The following is a 19,301-nucleotide window of genomic DNA, read 5'->3' as shown; positions in this document are numbered from 1 at the left end:
CATGGCACCAGCTCAAACACAGTTGTTGCAACTTTCTCTATAGAAGGCATTGACCCAGGGCTACTCAGTGCCAACATTTAAGGTGAGTGAAGTCACTCAACTCTGCATGGCACGTTAGCAATAAACCCCAGGCACCCTCAGATGTCAATCAATACAGTCTACATCTAGCTGGAGCACCCTGACCCACTAGACCACCAGGCATCTGTTTGTTTACATGATTACTACTAGTGTAGTACTGTAATGGTTTCCTGGGTTACAGGAAACCATTTGACTTGTCACTCAGTACAGAGTCACCTGCATGTAGCACAACATCTCTTGGAGATATAGCAATTACTAACTTCTTCAATACTACAGGTTTTTCCTCAGCATCAAATTAACAGTGGTAACTTTGTCATGAGTAGTACTGTATTTCAGCAAGTGCATATTAGCCCATTCAACACATGGACATCTTCAACACTGGCCAGACATATTAATTCAGCTATGGAGTGAGTCTGTTGGTTTCCTGGATGGCCAAAAATCCTACATCCCTCCAGCAACACTAGATATACAGTTTTACTGTATATCTAGTGTTGCAACTTACAAGTTTTGGGCCACAAGGACGCTGAAATTTTCATCCATCCATCATCCAATCCTGCATTTCCCATGACAAGCGAAGATGCCCAGGGCTACGCAAGTTGGTCCTGACATTTAAGATGAGAGTGACCAGCCTCACTCATCCCTGAGTGGCATTACGTGAGCAATAAACCCCAATCACCCCTTGGATATACTGTAAACCTTCACTGGCTCAATCCAACTGGAGCACTGTAATTACCCACTAAACCATCAGGCGCCAAACTTTGGTTATACGGTTACCACCCAGCATAGTAGATGGTTTTCTGGTGTACAGGAAACTATTTGGCTTGTCACGCAGTATAGAGTCACCCACAGGCAGAAGGAAGAGGAAAGAACGAAGGAAAGACAGAAGAGGGAGTGTAAAGTCACCCGTAGGCAGAAGGACAAGGAAAGAATGAAGGAAAGAAAGACAGAAGAGGATGGAAGGAAAGATGGATGGAGGAGAGGAATGGGCAGACACCCGAGACCAGCACTACATCGAGTGAGCGGATGGTGAGCGCCCCCACCTACCACAGATCAATGCTGATAATTTTTTTTTAGTATCAGCAAAAATCACATTTAAAACAGATGCCATGTGAATACAACTGATATATCAAGTACTGTACTTACTTAACAATTTTATGCCTTGATTAGCTGAATATTATGAAAATTATATGCAATTTCTCAAACATTGTGATAATATGAACAATATTCAACACCGAACTTTCCTTATTTCCGGCAAAATGGAAGTAAATTACAGATCAGCAAGTACATGACATTATGTCAAAGCTACTTTCACACAGTATTTTACTGTTCTAAACACCATTTGTGCTAATGCCTAAAAAATAACCATTATCAATATTTTCAGCTTCCTTGTAATCCAAAACTTGCAAGTGGCCAATTCACTGATTATTCTGCCCACAAGAGCTATACCAGCACCTGCCTCACCAAAGTACGATAATATTTATGTATGATTTTACTTGTATGGTACTTGTACAGTACAGTGCAAAACTGTGTACAGTAGTTGCATTATTTTGAATAGGTTTGTGTTTTTTAAACGATTCAATTATACCGCATTATAGTTCATATAATGGTCAGATATACAAATAAACATGACACTTGATCCTGATAATGGTCTACAATAGCAATAACTGACAGCCTCACTTAAAAAAAAAAAAAAAAAAAAAAATCTTGCAAATTCTGTTAAACTGTACAGTAGTTATTAAGTATAATAACTAATTCATAATTTTACAGAGCTTTATTTAAAATGCTTCTAATGTACAGGACTCTGCAGAATAAAGTGGTGCTGGAGTGGGGTGCCTCTGCACAGTGGCACTGATACAGCCGGACAGCTCCTCTGCTTGGTTCTAATACACCCCTCAATGCCTTCCCCATCCCCAGAGAGGGGACAACTTCAGCTTGCAGTCTGCAAGGTTTACGCTGCACATGAACCTGGGGCTACTACTACCATACTACTACTACTGCACTACTACAGTACTGAATATCATGAACAATGTCAGCCTGATACAATACAGTACCGTTACCAATATCTAAAAAGCTTTTCAAATAACAATACTGTCCTCTACATTTTATCTCGGCAGACTTGAGTAATAATTTAGGAATATCAATGACACTGGGGGTAAAAAAGCCCTCTCACACCTCCCTGTATAAAGGCCTGTTACTGGCAAGGGCTCTTATCAGTGTTAGTGTTATCAGCGGAATACTCAATCAGAGGAATACATACTACTTAATGATGGATGATTACTTATGGGGAAAAAAAAAAAAAAAACTCAAGCTTTTATGGGCAAGGTTCTTTTCTCAGCCAAATAATAGTTTCTTTAATATCAATACAGCATATGTCTTCCTAGAAACTGCCAGATTATCACCACCACCCTAACCAGTAGTGCTACTGGAGGGTCTGGAAAAGCCAAGGCCCCCCATTCAGACCCTTGCCCAGTCACCCATTTAAAATTTTGTATTATTTAAAATGTGTACCGTACACTGTAGCAGTAGGCCCTCCCAGAATATGGCAAGGCCCCACTTTGGTACCCCTATTTGTGGAGACCTGAATATGCCACTGACCCTCACAATTAATCTCCTCCAAAAATAAATAAATAAACACCCGATACAAATTATATATGTGTGTGTGTGTGTGTGTGTGTGTGTGTGTGTCGGGGGGGGGGGCCCTTATACCGTATTATCATTTCATTCGACGAAAAAGTAGCAATAATGTCAAAACTTCTGAGATACAGTAACACAGGCATGCATCAAATTTAATCCCTTGAAGCCTGTGATTTAATTTTTTGGCATATTCTTGCTATCATCTCTATTTTATTCATCTACCCATCCATTCAACCTTTGTTTCTACCCCATCAGAAGCGTAGGAACCCGGGGCTAGGCTATGAAGTCCTGACATTTAAGGCGAGGGTGACCAGCCTCACTCATCCCTCAATGGCATCATGTGAACAATAAACCCCAACCATCCCCTGGACATAAACCCTCACAGGTTCAATCCGGTTGAAGCAATTAAAACCCACTACATCACCAGGCATTTTAATCAGCTTATGAAAGATTTCTCAAACTGAAGGGGGTTCTTAACAACCTGTATTTATCTCTTTGCAGCTAGACATCCTCCACAAGCTGGATAACATAATCTGGTGGTGGCAAGTCAAACTAAAGAATGCACCATCAAATTGCAGTAGTAGTAGTAGTAATAGTAGTAGCAGCAGTAGTAGTAGTAGTAGTAACCCCAGGATCATCTGAATGTGAACTCAGTGGACTGAAACTGAAGCTGTCCTCTTCTGCAGACCACTCACCTCCTTTTGGTGGGATGGGGAGGGAGTTGTGGGATATTCATATAAATGGGCATCTCCACCTCCTAGTTACATCAGTGCCACAACATGAAAATGTCCCTCTTCAGAACCAATAAAGGCAGAAGGAGTTTGTGATGATGACAAATAAACTACTGTACCTAGTTCAAATTTTACTTTATTCTCCTGCACATTCTGAATTTGGAAAAAAACAGTTATGATCAACCCACTGATGTGGCTACTGGTAATTCCTCTACTGTAAAATCAATCTCCTTGCCTAGTTTCTCCAACAGACATTTTTTTTTTTTTTAATTCAGCAAGAATTCTTGCCACTACCACACAATTTTATTTAGCTCTGATAAACTTTTGCCTTGAAATGCTGGATGCTGTTTTCAGTAACCCCTCAACTAAGATATCTCCTTTACGATGAATAAAACCATCTGATGGAGGCTTGATTAAAATGAAAATAGTGCCACTGAATTACAGGGATTAACGCACTATGGGAGGACGCAAAAAAGTATGAAAATGGCACAAGTAGCTGTTTAATTGTCTCCAAAATCTATATATTTTTAATAACAACAATAATAATAACAGCAAAAAGAAAAAAAGATGACGGCTGTCAGACTGCAGAAAAGTTACCCTTTTTGGGAAATCTGGAAGCGAGCCAAGAACGCTTCAAAAGTGAAACAGAAGATAGTTCTACACTACTAAACAACTCCTGAGAGCATCTGTAACTAAGGTACTGTACTGGTACTGAACAATGTTGAGTACTGACTACAGTACCGGTACCTGTAAACTATTCTGCACGGTACAGTGCAGATGTTGCACTAAAATATGATACTGTAGCTATGAAAAATGCTATGGTACTATACTGCTCTTACTTTACTGTCCTGTTAACAAGGAAAGATTGCTACTATAAAGTATAGTTTCTCACACTTCAATAAAACAAACTAGCGGACAGGACTGCTAAACTCAGTAGCAGTACTGTGTAGACTACTGTACATCCACATACGACACTATTAGCCTATATGAGGAGCCAAGCGCCTACCACTACGCAGACGATGGGAGAGGAAAAAACGACAAGAAAACATACACTGAGCTCCCTTCGCTCCTCCTCCAGGGTGCTGCCAATCTCACGCAGCTTGCCCTGGATGTGTTCTTTCACTGCTGCTTGTATTGACTCCATTGTCAACGTGCGCTTCCAGACACAAGGAGAAAATGGTTAGATGGAACAAACAACTGAGGCAAAATAACTGTAGCTACGGTAACAAAACAGGAAACAGCTATTACTGTCTCTTAGATTATCTGGGGAAGAATCAGTATGTTTCAAAACATCCCAACAAACTCTCAACAGTTCAATAACACCTTATATGATGATAAAATTCTACACCCAAACTATAAAAACTACTGGTATATTGGTACCAAACGATAATTAAAATTCAAATACGACATTCACTTATCAGTTCACACAGCACCTTCCAGCAATTGCATTTAAAGCACTGGTCAGCAGACTTAAAATTCTGTATCCACAAGGAATGGGCCAAATATTATTTGGCACACTGTGGCACCTCTTCCTTAGAGATCCATTTTACTTATTATCTCTAAATATCTTGTTAAATGTTAATCGTATCTTTGTTACACTGACAATAATGTGTTAATATTCTCTTGTATGTTAATTACCCTTATCTTCATTATAATGACAGTCTTCATCACAAACACACACAAATGTAAAGGTATAATGCAAATTAAATCACTGTGGGAAAACTTATAAAATCTCCTAATATTTTAACATGAAAGCTAACAAGAACATGACACTATATGCTACAATCCAAGTGAGCGCCATACGCCACAGCCACACTCTTCAAGCACACTGCTAGACGATACCAACTTGAAGCCCTAAGACTTAACCACACCTATAAGGCTTCTGGGCTCTCTTGGCATCCAACGCACCTACAAATGATAAGTGTACAGTGCAGTAATGTGTATATATAAACACCATCTTCCTTCATTTACTGGTAGCTAATTATGCAAGTCATTACAAAAAAGCAAAATGTCATATATGCATGGAAAGTCATTCAGTCCGAAACAGGCTACAACATCTGTACAATCACACATACAAATAGTCTCCTCCTAGTCATAAAGAACAGTAATGAGAGTTGTACACAGCTGCCACCTTTTCAGTGTTACTTCTTACATGCAAAATACTATTGCCTAGTTATGTACTACTTTTTTAAAAGTTGATACTTTAAGTGTCCCAGCCATTAAGATGTCACTCACTTTATTTCCATCTCTATCTATCTATCTATCTACTGCCAGACAGCTTAATCCCATACGGGGTGGCCACAAACAAATCGCCTCCACGTCACCCTGTCCCCCGCCATTTCACTGCCCTGCTCCCAACTCACACACCCCTCTCTCATATACCTCTCCACTCCATCCCTCCATCTCATTTCACATAATTAAAAATGATGGCCACAATTTAAAAGACAGGTGCACTTGTTACTGTACCAGCATAGCTTACACTTATTTGTGTCAAATGAAATGGGCTTCACATCTACTCATTAAGATCCACAATACAGTTGCTTAAAAAAAAGTTGGGATACACTTTCCAGTGACTGTCATGTACAATAAAACTTCCAAATTTTGTTCACTGCAAAATAAATATACTGGGTTCCTTGACTTCCTTTTGGTACTTGGCCCTTATGGCTAGAGATTTTTCAACATGACAGGCTAGAAACAACCTTCATAAATCCCATCATTCCCATGGGGCTCTTCTATGCTGAATAAAATACTCTGGTAGCACTTGGAATCTCTCACCCTACCTATTTATAGCCAGGCACCTTTGGCTAATCCCTTAAGGAGCGACCATCATCATGAAGTGGATAATTCTCACCCACTTCACTCTCTACTAAGGTATACTTATAGAAAGTCATCTTGGACTGTCATACATACTACTGAACCCCTTCCATCAAACTACTGCACATTCTGTATTCATAAAAACTGTCACTACCACCTACTGGACATATGAAGAGTGGGTACTGTACTGGGTTATAGCCAACACAGTAAAGTACCATACTACTAATATATATATATATATATATATATATATATATATAATCTATACAATAAAAAAAAGTCATACTGTAATCACCATGTACATTTACACAATGTTCTTTTTTTTTCTTTTTTTTTTAAAGAAATCTCCTGTAATCATTGTGAAATCTTGATATTTTCCAATGATATTCAATTGCCAAAAGGATTGCAAATAAAATGCTGTCTCCATACATAGCTATGGAGTGCTTGCTAAGACATAACGATCACTAGACCTGTGCAAGAGTTTAAGTCACATGGAAACTCCGAAGTCCCAGCAACATTAAAGAGCCTGAGACAAGGCAGATGTAATGGGTGTGAATTATGTAGCAGTATGGATATAATTACTGCTGTTAATACGGAACAGATGAATGTCTCTTTTTGGATAGCTACAAAACAGTCAGAACCAACAGATGATTTTATGACAGCTAGGTCAGGTCTGGGTAGTTCATCAGTGTGCTATGGGAGTTACAGTACCGGGTACTGGAAACACTTTTACAATGCAGACTGCACATTTTACAATGTCTATGTACAGTATGTATCTATCTATCTAAACTCAAATACTGTAATATTTTTTTCAGGAATTTCCAGAATACAATACAGTATAGCACAATCTGGGCCTACAATGCAGCTTGAATAAAGTTACTGCCAGTAAATTAGGCTGGGATGAACATATGAAGTTATAATATTTAGCTATATCTCTTTGCACATAAAATAACATGAAGGGGAAACCGAGTGAGTCAGCTCTCACATAAATAACAAGGTTATGGGTGGTTAAAATTAATAGGTCACACCCTGCAGTAAATCAGCCAGGCAAAAAAGTGATACGCACAACTTGAAGACATAGAGCACAGAATGAGAAAACTGACTATGGGATATGACTGACAGGTATATATAGTAAGTCTTTATTATATGTGAAGGATGTATTCCAGATTTCATAATGAGGAATATCTTAATACATCCAGTACTGAAAATTGGGGGAAACTGGTAAATGAGCTTCCTAAGTGGTGACTTCAACAGCCAATCTGATACAGTATTATATGACCGGTATAGGTTCTATAATATAACTACCTGTACCATCATACTGCCAGTCCTGTAGTTTGAGGGAAACTAGCAAGTTAGCTTTCTAGGTAGCAATTGTTATATGTAATTTTGTAATTTACCATGACTTAGCTCATTGCAAACAACTGACATTAAAAAGGGTTCAGCATATAGGAGTGATTAACTACTGTATATAGTGCACATTTACATGGACAGTCCTCATATGTTGCAGATATAACTTCAGACAATTTATAGGAGAGCTCCCAATAATGAATGAAGAAAATTTGATCACAGTACAAGATTCTGTTTCATAATTGCTTAATTCATTTCTGACACCCAAATTCCAAAGAAATAACTGATAAGATACTGTACTGTGAACAATAACGTTCGGACTGTGGATGATTTGTTTCCAAGTCATACTGGTTAGGTCAAAATACATCAGGTTAGGTTGTGTAGTTGGGTTAAATTACGCTGTTTAACTAGATTAGGTTAGCAGGAACAAAATGACTAGTGGCAGATTGACCTTGGAACCAAATCAAGACGAAAGTGCAACATCAAGGGCGGCCATTGGCCATGGTCTGTGTAAAACTCATGAGGTATTATAATTAAATCCGTGAATCCGGGTGCCATTCTTTTTCATGCAATAACTCCTTGAATCCAGGTAGGTCTTTTTACTTTAATATTACTGACACCAAACTACTTTATTCAGATTAAGAAAAGATCTGTAGTTTAAAAGGGTTTATCAAGGCTATATCTAAGCCCTCCAGTTGGAAATGTCAATGCTAAGCTGAATAAAATCACAAGGGGATGGAAAGAATAAAATAAAGAAAGACATTCCAGCCTCAGTGGGTTAACAGCTTCAAAATTATGTACAGTATTTCTGCAACTATTCAAAGCTATAATTACCTGTGGGCTATGGCTTATTAAGGAAAAAATACAATTGTAAGTTAAAGGCATGGGAGCTCTCCAACATTTTCTTTCTAGTTGTCTATTGACATACACCTTAATCCTGTAAGAAGTGGCCACAAACAAATAGCCTCTAAATCTCCCTCCCCTCTATGTGGCTGCCCTCCCTCCAATTCACCTGCACTCATATCTCATCACTCCATCCCTCAATCTCATCCTTGGTCTTCTACTCCACCTCACTCACATACACTCTTCTAGTCAGTCTCTCATTCTCCATCACTGTGCTTTTAAAAAAGGACTACATGAGGGTGTGGGGCAGCTAACAATGTTTTATAATTTCAAATGCACGTGATGACAGCATGTTTGACCTTCATTTATCACTGCTGACTGCACTCTGTCATGTGGGATGCAGGCTACTAATATCCTACAATTACAGGTGATCCATAATTAGTGTACAATAACAGGAATCTGCTTAAACTCTTGGACATTCAGACCTGATATAGTCCTGACAAATTGATAAAATACAAAAACTACCTAGAGCCAGCAGCTTTCTAATTATGTCAAAACTGAGCAAGATTTTCATATTTACATAAACAAGTCTTTCAGACTAATTCAGTGTGTATTATCAACTCTAACACTCTACTCATATGCCTAAATTAATCCAAACACCATCAATTACCCACATAATATTAAATATGACCAAATTCCCCCATAAAAAAAAAAACTAGGTTTGTGTTTTACTTGCTATTATTCTCCCTGTATTTACATGTATACATTTAAAGGTCTCATTGTAAACATATGCCCAAATTAACCCCGAACTGCATTAAATAGCCTTGTACCATTTAATACTGCAAACTTCCCCCCCTTAAAACACCCAGTGGCTAATTATTATCCCAGCTCTATCAAGTGGCACTAATTACATGCTTCGATTAACTAAAAGTTACATTAATTAGCCATGTAGTATCAAATATTAAATTTCCCCCACAAGACCCACTATTTACTCGGCCTTCAACACCGGGAACTTGGGGGGTGAAACTTCTTGACAAATAGGTCCTTATCGCCTAATCTAACAACCGACTGGCCCTTTAATTGATAAGATAAACCTGTAAAGGGCGACTCGTTATCAGTACCTGGAGGAAAGCGTGTAAAACGGTGTAAATTACGAGTTTTTGTGTATAAGGTTACAGGTGGCCGGGGGAAGAGGGTCAGGAGGAGGGAGGGAGGGGGTGCCTGCCTATTCTCTCCCTCCTCCCGAGTTTCCTTCTGATTAACCTGGTCATTTAACTACCCCCACGCCATATTTAACCCCTCGGCGTCCATTTCCCGCCTGCCATTTTCTACTGTCACGTTTTCTTAAACCTAGCGCGCTAATCTTGACACAAAAGTTGATAAGCAGTGCCATCGTGCTCTCATTCCCTACCTAACTTTGCAATTGGCGAACTATGGAATCAGCGGACGCTTTCGGCCCCGACAATCATCTCACGGGCTCTAACAACCCCATGAGATCATCAAGAACAACTTTTCCATGGATATTATACTCTAAATAAATGATAATACTCACCAGTTGCGTAGGCCGACGTCCCTTCCCGTCACAATATGGCCGCAATGATAGGAGTGGCCATGACGTGCGCACCCACACTGCGCACTCACACTCAACCCGCTAATTTCGAACTATATACTATGCCCATTAATAATAACAGTCCACCAAGAGGCATGAAGTACTTGATGGCTTGCTACATGCATCTGATGTAATGGAAGGCGATAATAGTCTCCTGCAAAGGCTATTTTCTTCTTTCAGTGTCCTTGTACTATGCTGACTTCATGCATTGTTATATGAACTTTCTTTCCTCTGCTGGTTATGTTCAAGACAGGAATTGGAGACATTCCTGTACATTTAGATCTAAAGAACATATTCAGACACTTGCTTTCTCTGACAACACAAGCTCAGAGGTGCCCTTGAAATGTCCTGATCTACCACTCCCTTTCCCTTCTCCTTTAGAACTTACCTTCACCTCTAAGTTACATGCAGCTAGACAGCAAATTACTCCTCCATGCAGCCTTTTTTATACACCAACTATAATCATCATGACTTAACTAAATATTGCACCACTGAACCTGCCTCCCATATCACCACAAATTTCACCCATGCCACTGTCCATTAGATTGTGCTTATAGGTCCTGCCAGACTTCAGTTGCATTATACTCTTACTGATTATATGAAAGAGTTGGTAATGAGTTATGTAGCAGATAGCACTACCTCAAAAACCATTCTATCACATTACATGTCCAGTGACTGAATTATGTATTATGTGTCTCAGATCTGTTACAATACTCCTTTTTTCCCTAAAGCTGAAGACTACAGAAGTCCCCACTGACAGACTTGTGACTCAGGAATAACTCTTTTGGCCAACTGCTTCCCACTATCATAAAAGTTAGTAATGAAGTAGAAACACTGATAACTACATGCAAAATTTACACACTGCAGTACTGTAACACAAATTTGTGCCACAAACATATGAATCACTTGGGGAACATCACACATCTAGTTAATCATGCCCAACATATGTATCAGTGCTATATATAAATATGTAATGCCAAACTACTGTAACTTCAGATACAGTATATTCTGCAAGTTTCACCAAATACTAGGTAGTGCAAAAGTGTACAACAGGCTACCTGCAAGTACTTTAATTAAATTCTTACAATATCAGTGTTAAATGTGAATTTGCTATATGCCAAACTGTTCTGTATAATGGTAATTGTGCAAGTGATATTCTAATCTGATTGTATCTGGCATTACTGGTTTCTGTGATGTGTACTCTAACCTCCTGTAGACTTCGAACTGTTAGCTTTGAAAGATCATTCTCCTCACTGCTTATGTCTACCCACAATTCTCTGCAGGATAGGCTATCACAGCAATTACTGTGACCCCTGCAATTGATGGGTCTGCTTGGCTAGGCAAACTGGAGTTAAGCAACAACAATGACAGTCCTTTTTAGCAACATTTTTTCTGCCCACTCCCAATACTTTGACCATTATCATTTTTTATCTTCCTCCTCTCCAAGCTATGACTCATACTTTAACTTGTAAACATGTCAGTATCTTAAGCTGGTAATTTGCATTTGTATAAATTCATGACCAAACAGTGTACCAATAATTGCAAAACAGTAGAAAGCTGTAGTGTAGTCTTTGTTTCATACAGCATGCACTGGAATTATCCATCTTATTTTCATTTACACCTTCACTACACCTGCAATAGCTGCTGTCAGAGGAAAATTATCTAAACACATTATAACCACTAATACAAGTCAGATTTCAAAAGATCCATATACTACCTCCAATGACAGGTAAAGGAAACCCTACATAATTCTTGACTTGAATCAAAACAGTATCTATAAATGTCCATGTTACAAATGCAGTATGGTATGTAACTACAGGCAGTCCTTTTAGTCATGAATATGTCCCACAACATCTTTTTCAACACAACTGGTATTGAAAGTTGAAGGAAACTAGCAAATCAACTTTATGGGTAGCACTAGAACTTTTCTAGGCAATTCTAATGTATTATTATCTATGGAAATAAAAAAAGAAAGTTATTCATATTGGAAACTTCATGTACTCTTACTTAACTTCACCATTTTCATCTATTCCACCTTCCTCCACTTAATATCAGGTAGGAAAACCCAAAACAATGCTGTTACTCTTTGGGGGACATGTGTCAAGAATGGAAACCCCAGGTACAATATCCCTCTCCTCCCTTTACTGTAGTGTACCGTAAGAGATAAGACTGATTGCAACACAAGTCTTGGGTGATAAGGGATTCCCCCATAACCAGTGAACTGCTTTTGTCAATTATGCCCCTAGACTCCTGATATAGCAATAAAGAATTGGATGATCTATCTATCTATCTATCTATCTATCAATCTATCACCAGATGCCCCAATCCTGCAAGGGGTGGCCACAAACAAATCGCCTCCATGTCGCCCTCTTCCCTGCCATTTCACTGGCCTCCCCCCAGCTCATACCCCTCTCTCATATACCTCTCCATTCCATCCCTCCATCTCATCCTAGGCCTCGGCCTCACTCACATACACTCTCCTCACTTGTCCCTCGCTCTCCATCCTCTCCACATGGCCAAATGATAGATTGCTATACTGTAGTTAACCTAATACTGTACTTTTCAAAGCACAGTATTCTTTGCACTGGTAACATACAAGCAAACTCCTCAAAGATGTTAATATGGGAATGGCTATTTACAGTTTTTATCACTACACCTTTGGACATAAATACTGAAATTGTATACCTCATTACAATACTATCTATCTATCTATCTATTGCCAGACGCCTCAATCCCATTTGGGGTGGCCACAAACAAATCGCCTCCAAGTCGCCCTGTCCCCCGCCATTTCACTGCCCTGCTCCCAACTCACACCCCCCTCTCTCATATACCTCTCCACCCCATCCCTCCATCTCATCCTCGGCCTCCCCCTCCCTCTACCCCCCTCCACCTCACTCACATACACTCTCTTCGTCAGTCTTTCACCCTCCATCCTCTCCACATGGCCAAACCACCTCAGTGTGTTCCTCATAACGCTTCCTATCACATCCACATCCACACCACAACGCTCCTTTATATCCTCATTCGTCAGCCTGTCTCTCCACGTGACTCCACAGGCTCCTCTTAAATAACTCATTTCCACTGCTCTCACTCTTGACTTGTGTCCTTCCAACAATGTCCAAGCTTCACTTCCGTATGTTAGAGTTGGTATCACAATACTGTCATGTAGTAACTTTTTCACTTCCATGCTCACTTCCCTGTTTCTTATCACTGCTTTCAAGGAACCAGCAACCTTTCTTCCCTGCTGTACCCTTTCAAGCACTTCACCCTCCAAACCCCCATCCTTACTCATCACACTACCCAAATACTTAAACGTACTCACATTTTCCAATTCCTCACCATCTAACCTCGCTGTACATTCACTAACTTCACCTCTCTCAAAGACCATCACTTTACTCTTCCCTACATTCACCTTTAGGTTCCGTTTCTTACACACTCTCTCAAACTCATCCACCAAGCCTTGCAGCTCCCCTTCGTCTTCACTCAACAACACAGTATCATCTGCAAACAACAGTACAGGGAGTTTCCAAACACTATCCTCTCTCACCAGGGCCACTCCAACATCCACTACCCTACCTTGTACCTCTTTTATTACCCCATCCATGTACAGATTGAACAACCATGGAGACATGACACATCCCTGTTTCAACCCAACTTTCAAGGAGAAAAATTCACTTAGTTCACCATCCACACGCACTGCAGCCTTAACACTTTCCACAATCCTTGTCTATCCACCCTGTCATATGCTTTCTCCAAATCCATGAAAGCCGCATACAACTTCTTTCCCTTCTCTAGAAACTTTTCCACTAAAGATCTAAGAATGAATATCTGATCTACACAACCTCTTCCCTTCCTAAAGCCTCCCTGTTCTTCTCCAACTAATTTCTCTGTTCTTTCTCCAACTCTGTCTATAAGTATCCTACCATACACTTTTCCTATTATACTAAGAAGACAAATGCCCCTATGATTACCACACACTTCTTTTTCCCCTTTTCCTTTGTACAAGGGAATAATTATACCTGACCTCCAATCCTCCGGGACTCTACCTTCCTCCCAGGCCAATCTGCACATCTTCCACATCCATTCTACTACTATCTCTCCCCCATGCTTTCATTACAATACACAGTGAGAAAATAAGCAATAACTTTTGAATCCCAGTGATGCAATTTTCTGAATCCAACAAACGTATCAGAATACAGTATACTGTACAATACCTGTTTTAATTTTTGTACAATACATATAGTCAATAAAGCTGCATTTTTGTGTTAAGCTACACAGATACACATTCAAGTAAAACAAATAAGCTGTACTGATCTTTATCACATGTCCTTATGAAGTGCAGGCAAATTGAAACACATGCATCTCAGTAAAAAATAATTTTAACCATAAAAACGGAAGAACATTAGTTGTTTCTATGACCAGAATAACAAATGATTCCGAGGTACTTGATCAACATACGCTGTTTTGTTATCTACAAATGCATGCCACTGTCATTAATAATAAATACTGTACTGAGCAGATGAACTTCATGGGATAGTGCATACAATATAAAAGTTGAACAACTGTATACATATTTACACATTTACACTATACATATATGAATCAAGTCACTGGCTAGTCATTAACTGCACTAGTCATGGTACTAAACTAAATTCAGGCAATGATACATCACATATATAGTAACTACAGAGATGTTGCTACTGACTTACTTCTTCATCTGGAGAGTATTTTAGTCACAGCACACATTAACTGAAGTCAACATACAAATTATAAAATGTAAAAGTGGAACCTTTTATAATTATTTTAACAGTTTTACACCTCAAACGATGAACATAAAAAAATAAAACTTAATTTGGCATAGCGTAATACATTATAATTTATTTGTACCCATACAAAGATACAGTATAAAGAAAACTTGAGGAAAAGCACTGCAAATAAATGCAGATGAAAAAGTATGTTGAAGGAAGACTGCTCTCAATATGTGATTGAGAGGGTAGAAATGTACAGTATACTATTCTAAGGTTGGGATGCTGAGGGTATTCTATACCCCTTGGTATCAAGGTATGGCTTCTAAAATACCACAGCATATTGAAGCCTTTATACACAAAAATGAAAACAAAATGAAACTGACTGCAAATTAAGGGAAACAGTAAAAGCAACTTCAAAGGAAGCAATGGACCTTCAAGTCAATTTGTCTTAAATGTACTAAGAATTTCACAGAAGAGGAGGAGGCTAAAAAACACAACAACAAGGACTGCTTGTAAATGGAATGTATTAAAGGCCAAACTGAAAGAATAAACTACCTGTACAAGCAGTCCTCATCTAAAGTCTGGGATGTCTTCAGAAACACCTGTATCACAACTTTTCTCATACAATTACAGTTCATTCACTTAAACATGGCCAAATTTTTTCTTCCTTTAGCAACTTTTTGCAATAACTCAGGGTCAAAATAAAATGACTACAGTTCTTACATCTTTTCCACAGCACTTCATCATGACTAGTATTATATTCTAGCATTAATTTCTTGCTATACCTCATCATTAAAGATGGAAAGATTACAGTTTTAGTTCAAGTTAAAGTGAACTGAGAAAAGTAGATACTGTAAATTGGAGAAAATTGGCAAAACAGCTTCATTAGAAACAAAGGTAATTTTATAGACAATTTTTCTACACCTTACTGTTGATTTCAAAGAAAAATTATATAAAAAAAGGCACTTTATAAGGAGAAGTTACTTTACATAAGGGATGTGTTCCAAAATATCACAGCTTCTTCAATTCAAACTGTTGCTGACCGGAGGAAAGCAAAATTGACTTTGTAAATAGCAAAGTAGTTTTTATGAATAATTCTTTTATTTCATTCAACCATCATCTAATCCTGTGCTGCTCCATGAGGAGCACAGGAGCCTGTTACTAGACAGGTTGGTCCTGACATTTAAGATGAAAGTGACCAACCTTACTCATCCCTGAGTGGCATTACAGGAGCAATAAACCCCAACCACCCCTTGGATATAAACCTGCACAGGATTTATCCAATCAGAGCATCTTAATTACCAGCTAAACCACCAGGTGCCATAATCTGATTATATGGCTACCACCGACAGTGTAGTAAATGGTTTCCTGGTGTACAGGAAACCATTTGGCTTGTCACTCAGTGTAGAGTCCCCTGTAGACAGAAGGAAGAGGAAAGAATGAAGGAAAGAAAGACAGAATAGGAATGAAGGAATGAAAGAAGGAAGAGAGGAGAGGACAGTCACCCGTGAGCAGCACTACAGTGAGTGAGTGGATGGTGAGCACCCCCACCTTCAGTTAACAAAAAAGAACATCAATAAAGGTGTAATAACAAGGACCTTTTTCAGTAATGCAAATGAACATCAATAAAGGAGAGTAATAACCAGGATCTACTTTTACAAAACAAAAAGGATCATCAATAAAGGTGAGTAATAACCATGACCTACTGTGGTATATATGTACTGTATATACAAGCACATCAATAAAGGCAACTAATACCAAGGGCTTAGTAAATGAGGCCTGGTCCATGGTGCCAGTCACAGAGGTGGTTGTGTCATGATCCACTGATATGAATCCCTAAGAAGCAACTGAATGAGTTTTTTTTTATGTGTAGAACCTGGAATATAAACTAGTCAGCTGCCCATAAGTCAACATTTCACTAGCATGGCTTCAGGTTCCTACAATTCACAAAGGGTACTGTAATATGGGATTAGATTAGGAATACTAGGGGGAAAAAAAAAAAAACGGTAGTGTGATAATACATTAGTGGATTCATGGGAGGGATCAAGATGGATTAAGGACAGTGACAAGAGAAGCTTGAGAGATAAGAGAGTACATTATTAGTATCAAGGGTGGTGATAAGAGCAGCTAGAGAGATGAGGGAGTGTTGGGATCAAGAGAAAGTAAAGATAAGATAACAATAGGATCAAAGCTGGTGATAAGAGCAGCTAAAGAGATAACGGTGCACTAGGAGCAAGGGTAGTGATAATGGTAACTTGGGACAGGAGGGCATTAGAAACAAGGGTGGTGATACAAGGTAAGAAGAAGTTCTTATTTCACAGTAAAAGTAAGACTGTCTCTCCATGGCCATCTTGGGATCTGAACAACTAATGAGGGCAATAAGGAAGAGACAAAGATGCATACTGAACATCAAACTTATTGTTAGAGAGTAAAAAGTGGGAAGTATTAGTTCTTGTTTGATTATTCACTATGTTATGAATCAAAGGAAGAACTCAGTATGCTGGGACTTAAAGCAAAAACTCTATGCTGCAAATAAAAGGAAAAACTAAGTACCACGTATGATCTCCCTCACCTTCTTTCAGTCAATCAGTACAACAGATACTATATAATATCTGTCTAATATATGATCAGACAATGGATGGAAAAATAAAGGTGTGTCATGTGTAGATACAGAACCATGGAAATGTGCAGAAAGAACTGACAATATGGGGGGGGGGGGGATGAGGAGGAAGCGCATTAAGGTACAAAAGTAGTGTACCAGGGGCATGTAAGATAGCAGATGGTGGTGGGACACATGTAAATACCATCATGACCTTCAACAGATACTGTACTACGGTAGCTTAACTTTGGGAAAACCTCTCCTCCTGAAAGGGGTTGAAGGAATATTCAATACATTTTTTCAATACCATACCTCCCTAAGCCAAAACATAATCAGCAGGTGATACCAAGAAGATAAAAATGTTACAGGTATTCTTGTGCTTAAGGGGTTAATACTTATGTCTCGTAGAGAAACATGGAGAGGCACAAGCCACAAGTTAGGGGATACTGAAATGAATTACCCCTCATGAGCATCTGGAGCTACCAGGGAATGATAGGTGAATGAGTAAGTGTTGTATTCTAGGTGACACAGATTTCACAGCATCTCTACCTTATCAATTAGTTTTGCATATTACACCTTCACATTCTCCTACAGTATATGTTAATTTAATACTGACATTACCTGCATCAGTAACACAGAAGATGGTGAAGTATAATTACCAAAATAAATAATTAAGGAAAAGATATTCACAGCTACTTAGAATATGACCTAAGGTAAAATGGTAGAAAATGTAGGGCAGATGTCAATGTAATTTAATGTTCATTTGTTCATTCATACTTAAACATTTTAGACGTGATGTTTTTCTTATTTGGAAGTGCAAGAAAATGAGAAAAATGAGGAATGGTTATTGTAAATCAGTGCCAAGGAAAGGATGAGAGGTAGCCTGTAAATTAAAAGGTAAGAATTAATTACATAAGGCCAGAAAGATATCTATCTATCTATCAATTGCCAGATGCCTTAATCCCTAAATCGCCTCCACGTCACCCTGTCCCCCGCCATTTCACTGCCCTGCTCCCAGTTCACATCCCCCCTCTCTCATATATCAAGGCCCTTAATCTTATCAGTTTAAGAGACTCCCTAGCACCTCTTCCTTACCAGTTCAGTTCTGCATATGTCACAATAGTAAGCTCTTTTGTGTTGTTTCAATAATCTACATTTGTATTAGAAAGACTGAGACAACATAAAAAAAAAAAAAAACAGTTGAATGTAGAATGTAAAATATGTTGCAAAGGAAGAGATATTAAAAATCCTCCTAAAGTAATGAGGAAACTATAACAAGTGAGAGACTGGACAATACTTGATCACATAACTCTTCTGACCATCCTCAAATGATACAAGGACAGGACATTAGACAAGAGAGATATACAGTAAATATTACTTAGTACAAAAAGTGTTCATACAATACTGTACTCAGAATGCTAGTGATCACATAATACTGAGTCAAAATACATGCGAGTGCATTAACAGATTCTTTGCATAAATGAAAGAAAATATTTAATACAGGTGCTTCCCTACTTATGAACTCAGATGGTTCTGAGAGTGAGTTCCTAACCTGAAAAGATCATTAGTAAAAATTCACTGATACTCGAGGCCAAATATATAATAGGTACATACCAGGTATTAATGGTGAACATTATGAAAAAAGGTAGAAGATGAAATGCCAATGCTGTACCAATTACTTCAAGTAAATAACTACGTTAATTTTTTAGAAGCTTACATACCTGTACTTTACACCAATATTTTAATAATGCATTCTGCAGATTTCACTGCAACATAACTTAATAAATATGTATCTCTAAAAGTTTGTATTCCAAAAATTTGTACGAAGGGCTGTAACTGTACTGTAGTTCTAATGCAAACATGAGAAACATTAACACTTTGGTATGAAACATGGACAT

At 38.6% G+C, this 19,301-nt stretch overlaps 1 protein-coding gene across 2 annotated transcripts in view; it reads right to left on the bottom strand.

Moving 5' to 3' along the window:
- Positions 1-10,046, bottom strand: part of Moe (moesin) — a 122,475-nt gene extending 112,429 nt beyond the window's left edge. For both annotated transcript variants that reach the window (XM_080274543.1, XM_080274546.1), the window contains exon 1: positions 10,000-10,046. The gene's annotated coding sequence lies outside the window, so the exon portion shown is untranslated. The remainder of the gene's footprint in view (positions 1-9,999) is intronic.
- Positions 10,047-19,301: the final 9,255 nt, after the last annotated feature.

Source organism: Coenobita brevimanus, chromosome 58, assembly GCF_032717465.1.
Source record: "Coenobita brevimanus isolate Jiangsu-jjx chromosome 58, ASM3271746v2, whole genome shotgun sequence".
Lineage (NCBI taxonomy): Eukaryota > Metazoa > Arthropoda > Malacostraca > Decapoda > Coenobitidae > Coenobita > Coenobita brevimanus.
This window is presented reverse-complemented; position numbering and strand designations above follow the sequence as displayed.